The sequence below is a fragment of the Otolemur garnettii genome, unplaced genomic scaffold (assembly GCF_000181295.1).
Source record: "Otolemur garnettii isolate 467f Iridium unplaced genomic scaffold, OtoGar3 scaffold00311, whole genome shotgun sequence".
In the NCBI taxonomy this organism is placed as follows: Eukaryota; Metazoa; Chordata; class Mammalia; order Primates; family Galagidae; genus Otolemur; species Otolemur garnettii.
Window position 1 is genome coordinate 239,656 of NW_003852706.1, and position 12,680 is coordinate 252,335.

The following is a 12,680-nucleotide window of genomic DNA, read 5'->3' on the forward strand; positions in this document are numbered from 1 at the left end:
TCATATTTCTGGGAATAAAGTTTCTTGTAATATTCATTGAGGATTTTTTTTAATTTCTAGGGGGTCTGTTGTTATTTCATCTTTACCATTTCTGATTGACGAGATTAGAAATTTTACTCTTTTTTTCCTGGTTAGGTTGGACAAAGGTTTGTCTATTTTATTAACCTTTTCAAAAAACCAACTTTTGGATTTATTTATCTGTTCTATAATCCTTTTGTATTCTATTTTATTTAATTCTGCTGTAATTTTAGTTATTTCTTTTCTTCTGCTGGGTTTGGGATTGGACTGTTCTTCCTTTTCCAGTTGCTTGAGATTTCCGATTAAGTTGTTAACTTCTTAGCTTTCATTCTCTTGAGGAAGGCTTGCAGAGCTATAAATTTCCCTCTTAGGACTTCCTTTGCAGTATCCCAAAGGTTCTGACAACTTGTGTCTTCATTGTCATTTTGTTCTAAAAATTTGGTAATTTTCTTCTTGATCTCATCTCTGACCAATCTGTCATTCAGCATAAGGTTATTTAACTTCCATGTTTTTGTATGAGACTGCAGATTCCTGATATTACTGAGTTCAACGTTTATTCCATGATGGTCTGAGAAGACTTACGGCCTAAGATGTGATCGCATTTGGAGTATGTTCCATGGACTAAAGAGTAAAATGTGTATTCAGATTAAATGTTCTGTATATGTCAGTTTGGTCCAAAAGATGAATAGTTAAATTTAAATCTAAAATATACTTGCTAAGTTTCTTAATGGAGGATCGATCTGAGAATTCCAAAAGAGTGTTAAAATCTCTGACTATGATGGAGCTGGGAGAGATCAAGTTGCTCATTCCTGTTAGAGTATCTCTTATAAATTGAGGTGCATTCTGGTTGGGTGCATAGATATTGATAATTGAAATATCATCATCTTGGGTGTTACCATTGACAAATATAAAATGGCCATCCTTATCTTTGCTTATTTTTCTGGTTTAAACCCTAACATATTTGCGAATAAAATTGCTACACCAGCTTTTTTCTGGTTTCCATTTCCTTGGAATATAGACGACCATCCCTTCACCCTGAGTCTGTATTTATCTTTTAAAGTAATATGTGTTTCTTGGACACAACAGATATCTTGTCTGAGTTTCTGTATCCAATCAGCCAATCTGTGCCTCTTTAAAGAGCAGTTTTGGCCATTCACAGTAATTGAAATTTTTGAAAAACCTGGTGAAATATTGGTCCTCGAATTGCTTGAAAGTCCAGTAGACATTTTTAATCCTTTTGCTACTGTGGAAGTTGGAATTTGATAAAAGTTTCTGGGTGAGTTGACTTTTGTAGTGGGGGATTGCAATGGTCATTATAAAGAATAGGTTTGAGAATTTCCTGCAGAGCTGGTGTAGTTATGGAAAATTTCTTCAACATGTGGATGTCATTAAAGTATTTCATTTCTCCATCATAGATGAAACTCAGTTTAGCTAGATATAGGATCCTGGGTTGGAAGTTGTTTTGTTTTAGGAGATTAAAAGTTGCTGACCATCCTCTTCTAGCATGAAAGACTTCAGCATGAAGATCTGCAGTCATTCTAATACTCTTTGCTTTGTAGTTCATGATTTTATTGCATCTAACTGCTTTCAGAACTTTCTTTTTCATCTTAACTTTAGTGAAGTTAATTATGATGTGCCTGGGGGATGTATTGTTTGGGTTGAGTTGTACTGGGGTTCTGAAACTATCTGCTATCTGAATTTCAGAATATCATGGCATGTCTGGAAAATTCTTTCAAAATTTCATGAATAAAAACCTCTGTGTTTTGTGAGACAGCTTAGTCACTTTCAGGGATTCCTATAAGACGAATATTAGTTTCTTCATATTATCCCAGAGCTCTCTGAGAGAAAGATTCATTTTTTGCTTTCCATTTCTTTTTGTCTTTGTGCTCTTGGGCTTTTTCAAAAGCTTTGTCTTCAATGTCAGAGATCCTATCTTAAGCCTGTTCCACTCTGTTACAAAGACATTCTACCATATTTTTCAAATCTTTGAAGGCTACGAACTCTTGCCTCAAAGTTTCAAAATCTTTGATAATTTTATCTTTGAAATTGTTGAATTCTTGGGTCATCTTTTGAATAATTTCTTGAGACATCTTTTAAATAATTTCTTGAGACATTTTTTGAATAATTTCTTCATGTTCTAGCTCTTTCCTTTCTTCCATTCTATTAATCCTTTTTACTATCCATATTCTGAACTCGATTTCTGTCATCTCAGCCATCTCTTTATGGGTTGGATCTTCAGATCCCTCTTCCACATCCTTCCTTATGGGGGTTGATCTACTCTGGTTATTTGTACTACTGGAGTTTTTCCGCTGACTCCATCCAATGCTAGATTTACTCCATTTGGCTAGGTGACCAGGCAAGAGGAGGTAGGTTTGGGGGCTCCGGGAATAGTATTTTACTAGCCTTTTTGGGTAAAGTCTTGGACTGGTGTCTGTATCTTTTCTCCTAGAGCTTTGCCAAGGATGCATATAATGCTACAGTCTGAGAGCTTGGGGGCCTGCATGTCTCTATCTTGTTTTTGGCTGGTCTCTGTTCTACCTTTTGAAAATCAATTACTTTGGTTTAAGATCTCGGCTGTGGAGAAATATCAGCGATTAAGTCACTCCTCCCCTGGCTGGTGACAGTTGGGAAAGGAAAACCATACCTTCCCTCAGCCACACCATCAGAGTATCACTTTAGATAGTTCTCAGGTGATTGGCCCAGTTCAAGAGATCTACGTCAAGTGTCCCAGTCAACACTAGTCTCAAGTGGGGGAGTTCAAGAAGTCTCTGGCAACTGTACAGCAGGGGTCTTCTGGCAGCTCAGATGTGACTCGCTCCAGTCTTCTATGGGGTCAGAAGGACTTACCCAGCAAATAAAATATTCTAGGGAAGTTGATGCCTCCTATCCCACCTTGTACTTTCGTCACACCCAGTCACTGGAGACTTCACAGGGCTGTGACCCAGTTGCCCAATAAGAAAATGTGGCAGGGCTTTGTGTCTGCCAAAATCAAAGTAGAGCCAATGTTAGCTACACCTGGTTACTGGTTTTTGACCCCTGCCAGCAAAGTAAGCTTAGGCTTCACTGTCTCAGGCACTCAGTGACAGCTGGATAATGTTCCACCTGAAGACAATTTAGGCCTGAGAAAATTCAGAGAGCGTCAGAGATTCTCCCTGGACCACCAGTTAATTTGCTCAGGTCAAGAGATCCAAACCTATTGACCCAATCAGTACCCACTCTCTAGTTGGAAAGATCACAAGGTTTCCAGCAACTAGATAATAGGAGTCTACTGGTAGTACAAGTGTGGCTTGCTCTGATGCTCTGAGGAGTCAGAAAGCCCCATTCAGTAGACAATTTAGAGTAAGGAGGCTGATGTCTCTTTTACCTCCTTACTTGCCCTTTGCTACCGGACTCTGGTAATCTCAGTCTCTGGTAACCCCACTACTAGTCTCTGTTAACCCAGACTCTGTAACCCAGACCTGTCCAATAGGCGAGTGAGTCGGGGTTTTGTGCCTACCAGAGTCCAGGTAAAGTCAATAAGTTCATCAGGATTTTGTGCCTGCCAGAGTCCAAGTAAAGTCAATGCCTCCTCCACTCGGTGAACACTCATTGTCATCAGCCAGAGGTAGTTGAAGCCTGTCTGCCTCAGGCACTCAATGGGAGCTGGAGAATATTCCTCCTGGGCTCAATCTAAACTTGGAATTTGTTTTTTTGGAGTCATGGTTTGCCTTGGTGGGGAAGATGTGCATTTATCTATATCTTCTATCAGCTTGGCTCCCCACCTTCAGTTTCGTTGGGTTTTTCTGGTGGTTGTCTCTCCCTCTGAACTGGAGTTTATGTTGAAAGATATCTCCAGTCAGCTCTCATCCCCTGTTCCTGCATATTCTTATTGAATGTGAAATTTGAAGTTAGAGAATATAGACAACCTGAGGATTTAGCAGAGTACAAAACACATTGAAACCAAGCAGACAAATAAACAGACTAAAGGCTACCAGGCACACAAGCACACCCATGCCTAGGCAATCAGAAACAAGCAAACAAACAGACAAAAAAGAAAACAAACAAAGGAAAAACCAACCAACCAACCAAGAAACAAAAAAAGATAGTAGTAGTAAAAGATAACCACAAAAATGGTGGTCAAAAGATGATAGAAAAAACAAAAAAGCAAAACAGACAAACAAACAAAGAAGAAAGAAAATCAAAAAGAAAAAAAGAAAAAAGAAAGGAGGACACTAAGAAAAATACTGTTCTTTTGACTATATACAAACAAATCCCTTTATAAAGATGGTGGGGTTCCAGTTTAATGGGAATAGTTATGCTACAATATACGTTCCAGACGTCAGGTTGTGCTGTGAGTGGTTCCCAGGTTAAAACCAAAATAAAAAATAAAAATGTGTGTGTGGGGGGGGTCTTTGCTGGTAGGTTGCACAGATTCTCCCTACAACAGTTCCTGCAAAGTATCGGGAGTTTTGGGATAGCTTCAGATGCCGGATGGCTGGCTGCAGGTGGGATTGGGCTCTCCATGCTCCTGGGAGGAGTGTTATGGAGACACCATATTTGGAGTTTTACATTACGTCTGGTTCCTGGCTGGGTACCCACTCCTATCTGTCCTACAAACTCGGCACAGAAGTCCACACTTCACCAGATTTTCCACTCAAGTCCTAGTTTCCCCTCGAACAGGAAATTTTTTTGGTCCATGGGAAAAGGGCTGGGTGCTTTTTACACCCACCTGCCTTCAGTCCATTTCTGCTGAGGGGGAGGGGCTGGTTACCTCTGGTTCCTGTGGCAGAGTGCACAAAAAGTAGCGTGTGCAAAAGACTTTTCAGTGTTTGTAGGAAGGGAACCGATTCCCCCTGTGGCTCGCTACGTGAGTGCAGCTCCACATAGACTTCCAAAATTACAGGATGGATCAGTTCCTGAGCACAGTCCCTCCCCCTCAAATTTCTATCCAATTGCCTGGATCCCTGAAACCCCAAACTGGGTCCAAATGGCTCCTTTTTCTGGCTGCCAGATCCACTCAGGTGTCCATGTCTTACCACTCTCTCCACAAAACACCCAAACTCCCAATGAATTGGGCACAGAAGTCTTTCATGGGGGAGGGATTGATTTCTGCCTCTCAGGGCACCAGCTGCAGACCTGACGCTGCCAGTCTCAGCGGCCACTGGTCGCAGCTGGTGCCATTTCAGCTGCTGCCCTGAGGTTTTTCTGGAAGACACCGTAGTTCTGTGCTACACTTCCAATCCAGCAATTCACCTCGTTGCTGCATGCCCTGCACTGCTTGTCCGTGCCAGCACTCCACACAGGGAAAGATCCAGCTCCCCCACTCTCACCTGAAATCGTGAGAAGAGTTGTCCCAGGGATGCATCCCTTCTGCCATCTTGCTCTGCCTCCAAAAATGTCATTTTATAAAGATGGAAAAAACTTGCACAATAAATAATAAAAACATTTATTGCAGTACAATTCATACTCACAAAGATGTAGAATCAATGTATGAGCCCACCAATCTATTAGTTGATTAATAAAATAAAGTATATGTATACTATGAAATATAACTCAACCAGAAAAAGGAAATGAATTTGATTTTATTTGCACCAATATAGACAGAACTAGAAACCATTACTCCCACTGAAGCAATGGAAAAACAACCACATAAATTGGATATAACCAATAGGTACACATGGGTACAAAGAGAAGTAAAAGTCACTGAAAATGAAAAAAGGAGAAGTGGGGTGAATTAGAGGAGTAAAAACCTTCCTAACAGGTACAATGAATACTATTTGTGTGATGGTCACATTAATAGCCCTGATTTAAGCAGTATATAAATTATCCATGTAACAAAAATATTTATGCCTCTTTAATACATTGAAATAAAACAAAAACCTAATGAGTATAATGTCTACTATTCTGGTGACATGCCTCCTTAATTAATATTTTGTAATAAAAATAACCAAAAGGAAAATACAAAATAAACAAATTAATGAAGCTACAGGATATAAAATCAACTCCAAAAAAATCAGTTAAATTTTAATAAACTTACACTAAAAAATTCAAAGAATAATTAAGAAAAAAAGGTATATGATCTTTAGTATCAAAATAAATAAAAATATTTATGAAATTATAAGTGAGGTGGTACACTTGTACACTGAAAACTATAAAACGTTGCTAAAATGTCTGAAGAATATAGTAAATGAAAAATATCCTGTGCTCATGAGCAAAAGTTTTCATATCATTAACATGTTGATACTACATAGAACAATACACAGATTCAACACATTCCTTATCAAAATATCGGTGACATCATTTTTTGCAAACATAGAAAATTCATCTTAAGATTCATACAGAACCTCAGAGGACCCTAAATTTACCAACTAGTCTTGAAAGAGCAAAACTAGAAATTTTATAATTTCTAATTTGAAAACTTACTATGAGCCTGTCATAGTGACGGGAGGGTGCTATTGGTATAACCGGAGACTTATGTATCAACTGAGAACATTCTATATAATAAAACCTCATTGTACAGTCAAATAAACTTCCACAAGTTTGGCAAGGCTACTCAATGAGGAAATGATAGTTTATTTAACAATTAGAATTAGACAAACTGGATAGTCACATGCAAAAATATAAAGTTAAACCTATACATTATACCATATACAAAAATTTACATTAAACAAACCACAGACTTAAACATAGTAGATATGAGCATAGCTTTATTGCATTTTGCAACCGGGTAGTTTTTTACAATTTGAAATTTTGTAGCAATCCTATGTCCAGAAAATATGAAAACTTTTTTTTCTAACAGCTGTGTTCACTAGCTCTTTGGGTCACATACAAGTAATTTTTGCAATATATAAAAAGTTTATCATTATTATAATTGTTATGATGATCTGTAATCTGTGAATTTTGATGAAGCAACTATAAATTTTGGGAGACATCATAATCTGTACAGACAAAATATAGTAAACTTGTGCATGTTCTGACAGTTTCACTAACTGTTGGTTCCCATTTCTCTCCACTGCTCCCTTGGACTGTCTTATTTTCTGAGAAACAGGACTATTGGAAAGCTAAAAATTATTCATCTTAGTGAGGGAAGCATGTCAAAAACTGAGATGCACAAAAAGGTAGGCCTCATACCAAAGCGTTCATTAATTTTTTTTATTAAGTTATATACACATAAATTATGAATACATTTATGCATATGTGTTGATTTTTTATAAAATCTGATGTTCTTACATCAAATCAATTAACATAGCTTTTACCTCATTTACTTGATTATTATGTTAAGACATTTATATTCTACACTTGACAGATTTGACTTGTACCCTTGCAATATACCCCCCAAGTGTGGTCTCACCTTTTACTCTCCCTCTTTCAAACCTCCTCTCTCCTCTCCTTTCCCACTCCATTTCTCTACTTCATCCTGGGCTATAGTTGTGTTCTATCTTTCATAAGAAAGTATGAGTAAATATAAGTTGGTTTTATAGAAGTACTGAGTACATTGGATACTTTTTCCTCCATTCTTGAGATACTTCACTCAGAAGAATATGTTCTAGGTGGGTGGCACCTGTGGCTCAAAGGAGTAGGGTGCTGGCCCCATATACTGGAGGTGGCAGGTTCAGACCCAACCCCAGCCCCAAAATGCAAAAAGATAAATAAATAAATAAATAATAAAAAAATAAAAACATGTTCTAGTTCCCTCCATGTAAACATAAAAGAGTAAAAGTCTCCATCTATTTTAAGGTTGCATAGTTTTCCCGGGTATACTTATACCATAATTGATTAATCCTTTCATGGGTCAATGGGCATTTGGGCTTTTTCCGTGACTTGGCTATTACAAATGGATCTGCAATGAATAATGTGGTGCAAATATCTTTTTTGCAAAGTGATTTTTGGTATTTTGATATACTCTTAAGAGAGAATTGCAGACTCCAGTGGCAGGTCAATTTTTATATCCCTGGGTATTCTCCAAACTGCTTTCCAAAAGGAATGTATTAGTTTGCATTCCCACCAGCCGTGGAGAAGTGTTCTCTTTTCTCCACATCCATGCCAACATCTGTAGTTTGGGGATTTTGTGATGTGAACTACTCTTACTGGAGTTATACGGTATATCAAAGTGGTTTTGATTTGCATTTCTCTGATGATTAAAGATGATGAACATTTTTTCATGTGTCTATAAATCATGAGCCTGTCTTCTTCAGACAAGTGTCTGTTTAGGTCTCTTGCCCATAGTGAAATGGGATCACTTATTCTTTTCTTATTAGTAAGTTTGAGTTCTCTGTGGATTCTGGTTATCAGATCTTTGTCAGAAACATAACCTGCAAATATCCTCTCCCATTCTGAGGGCTGTCTACTTTCTTTACTTACTATTTTCTTGGCAGTGAAGAAACTTTTAGTTTGATCAGATCCCAGTAATGTATTTTTGGTATTGCTTCAATTGCTCTGGGGGTCTTCCTCAAAGAGTTTTCTCCCAGGCCAATTTCTTCAAGTGTTTCTCCTGCACTCTTTATAAGAATCTTCACGGTTTCATGTCTTAGGTTTAAGTCTTTTATCCAGTGATAGTCAATTTTTGTTAAAGGTGAAAGGTGTGGGTCCAGTTTCCAGTTTCAGTCTTGTACAAGTTGCCAGCCAATTACCCAGCACCATTTGTTAAATAGGGAATCTTTCCCCCAATTTATATTTTTCATAGGCTTATCAAATATCAAATGATGATAAGGGGATAAGGGTGTGGACTTACCTTTCAGTATTCAGTTCTGTTCCATAAATATACCTCTCTATTTTTGTGCCAGTACCATGCTGTTTTGAAGACTATAGATTTACAGTAGTCTAAAGTCTGGAAGCGTTTTTCCTCTCACTTTGTTTTTATTTCTGAGTAATATGTTGGCTATTTAAGGTTTTTTATGTTTCCATATAAAATAAAGTACTAAGTTTTACAGGTCTTTATAGTATGACAGACATGCTTGAATAGGGATCACATTAAATCTGTAGATTGCTTTAGGTAGTATAGACATTTTTAAGAATGTTGATTCTTCTCAGCCATGAACATGTTATATTTTCCATTTGTTAAAATCTTCAGCTATTTCTTTTTCTCAGAGTTCCATATTTGTCTTCATAGAGATCTTTCACGTCCTTAGTTAGATACGCTCCCAGATATTTCATCCTCTTTGGTGCTATTGTAAAGGGAATAGACTTCTTGATTTTTTTTCCCTTTGACTATCATTGATATATATAAAGGCTACAGATTTGTGAGTGTTAATTTTGTATCCTGAGATGTTGATGTATTCCTTGATCACTTCTAGGAGTTTTGTAGTTGAGTTCCTAGGGTTTTCCAGATATATAATCATATCATCTGCAAAGAGTGAACGTTTTATCTCCTATGGTTGCATTTGGATCCCCTTGATTGCTTTCTCTTGCCTGATAGGATGGCTAAGACTTCGATTACAATGTTACAAAGTAATGGAGACAATGGGCATCCTTGCCTGGCTCCTGATATGAGTGTCAATGATTTCAATTTTACTCCTTTCAATACAATATTGGCTGTGGATTTGTTCTAGATGGCCTGTATCAGTTTAAGAAATGTTACTTCTATACCTATTTTCTTAAGTGTTCTGATCAGGATTGGATGCTGGATATTATCAGAAGCTTTTTCTGCATCAATTGAGAGAATCATATGGTCTTTGTTTTTTAATTTGTTTATGTGATGTATTATATTTATGTATTTATATATATTGAACCATCCTTGGGACCCTGAGATGAAACTTACCTGGTTGTGATGCGTAATTTGTTTTGATGTGTTGTTGTTCTGTTTTCTAGTATCTTATTGAATATTTTTCATCTATATTCATTAGCAATATTAATCTATAATTTTATTTTCTTGTTGGGTCTTTCCATGGCTTGGGAATCAGGATGATATTTTCTCCATAGAATGTATTGGAAAGTATTCCTTCTTTTTCTATGTTTTGGAAAATGTTAAGTAATATAGATACTAGTTCCTCTTTAAAGGTTTGGATTTTGATGTGAAGCCTTCTGGTCCCGGAATTTTGTTTTGGGGGAAATTTCTTACAGTTGATGGTATTTCAGAACTTGTTATAGGCTTATTCAACATGTCCACTTCTTTCTGCCTAGATCTAGGAAGGTGGCGTGTTTCCAAGAATTAATCCATTTCCTTCAGATTTTCATACTTTTGAGAATAGATTTTTATGTAATATTCATTGAGGATTTGTTGAATTTCTGGGGAGTCTGTTGTTATTTGGTCTTTATCATTTCTGATTGATGAAATTAGGGATTTTACTCTTCTGCTTGTGGTTAGGGTAGCCAAAGGTTAATCTATTTGATTGACCTTTTCAAAAACCAACTTTTTGATTGGTAGATCTGTTGTATGATTCATTTGTTTTCAATTTCATTTAGTTCTGCTCTATTTTTGGTTATTTCTTTTCTTCTGCTAGGTTTAGGGTTGGAATGTTCTTCCTTTTACAGTTGCTTGAGATATCCCATTAAGATGTTGACTTCTTCTCTTTTTGTTATTTTGAGGAAGGCTTAGAATGCTATAAATTTCCTTCTTACCACTGCCTTAGCAGTATCTGAGAGGCTCTGGTAATTCATGTCTTCATTATCATTTTGTTCCAAAAATTTCTTGGAATAAGAATTTTCTTCTTAATCTCATCTATGACTCATCTATCATTCAGCATGAGGTTATATAGTTTCCATGTTTTAATATGAGTATGCAGATTTCTGTTGTTACTGAGTTCAACTTTTATTCTATGATGGTCTGAGAAAATATAAAGAATGATTTTTATCCTATTAAATTTGCTGAGGTTAGACTTGAGATGTAAGATGTGATCTATTTTGGAGGATGATCCATGGGCTGATGAGAATAATGTGTATTCAGTTTTGTTAGGATAAAATGTTCTGTAGATTTCTCTTAAATGCAATTGTTGAGTGGTTAAATTTAAGTCTAAAATTTCTTTGCTTAGCTTCATATTGGAGGATTTATTCAACACTGTCAAAGGGGTGTTAAAATCTCCAACTATTAAGGTGCTGAAGGAAATCACATTGCTCATGACTCTTAGTGTCTCTCTTAAAAATTGAGACACATTTTTGTTGGTTGTATAAATGTTAATAATTTAAATCTCATCATGTTGAGTGTTGCTCTTAACAAATATGAAGTGACCATCCTTATCTTTCCTTACTTTTGTTGGTTTAAAACCTATTGTATCCACGAATAAAGTTGCAACAACTGCTTTTTTCTGATTGCCATTTACCTGAATTATAGATGACCATCCTTTCATCCTGAGTCTATGTTCATCTTTTAAGGTAAGATGAGATTCTTGAATGCAGCGGATGTCTGGCCTGAGTTTTTGTATCCAGTCAGCCAATCTGTTCCTCTTTAGAGGGCAATTTAAGACAGTCACATTAATTGAGAGTATTGAAAAGCCCGGTAGTGTTTTGGGTATTGAGTTTTTCAAAAGTGCAGTGGACATTTTTAATCCTTTCACCAGTGTGTAAGTTGGAATTTGATCAAAATTTTCTGATTGAGTTTACCTTGGTGGTGGAAGATTGTGCATTTCATTTTGGAGGATAGGTCTGAAAATGTCCTGAAGAGCTGGTTTAGTTATGGCAAATTTCTTCAACATGTGCATATCATTAAAGTATTTAATTTCTCCATTATAAATGAAACTCAGTTTTGCTTGATACAAGATCCTTTGTGGAAAGTTATTTTGTTTAAGGAGATTAAAGGTTGATGACTGCCCTCTTCTAGCTTGAAATGTTTCATCAGAGAGATCTTCAGTCATTCTAATGTTCTTCCCCTTGTAGGTTATGGTTTACTTATGTCTGGCTACTTGCAGAATTTTCTTTTTTCTTTTTCTTTTTTTTTTTTTTCGAGTTTTTGGCTGGGGCTGTGTTTGCACCCACCACCTCTGTCATATGGGACCAACACCCTACTCCTTTGAGCTACCTGTGCCACCCTAGAATTTTCTTTTTGATATTAACTTTGGTGAAGCTAATTATAATGTGTCTTTGACATTTTTTATTTGGGTTGAGTCATGTTGGTGCTCTGAAAGTGCCTGGTATCTGAATTTTAGAATCTCTTGGCATGTCTGGGAAATTCTCTTTGATTATTTTGTGAAGTAGACCATCTGTATCCTTTGAAACAACCTTGTCATCTTCAGGAATTCCTATAAGGTAAATATTAGATCTCTTTGAATCATCTCAGAGCTCTCTGAGAGAATAATCCATTTCTGCTCTCCACTTCTCTTCCTCTTTGAGCATTTTAGAGCATTCAAAAACTTTGTCTTTATTGTCAGAGATCCTTTCTTCTGCCTTCTCCATTCTGTTACTGAGTGATTCTACCATATTTCTCATATCCTTGAGGGCTCCAAATTCTTGTTTCAATGTATCAAGATATTTGGTGATTTTGTCTTTGAATTCATTGAATTCTTGAGACATCTTTTGAATACTTCCTTGAAATTCTGATTCCATATTTACCTCCTTTCTGTTGATCTTATTTGCTATCCAAATTCTGAACTTGATTTCTTACATCTCAACCATTTGTTTATGAATAGGATCATGTACTGTGTCTGCCTTATCATTCCTTGGAGTAGTTTATCTACTCTGATTATTCGTGTTTGCCAAAGTTTTTTCACTGATTCCACCTCATAGTTTTTTTTCACTGGTTTGCTAGATGAGCA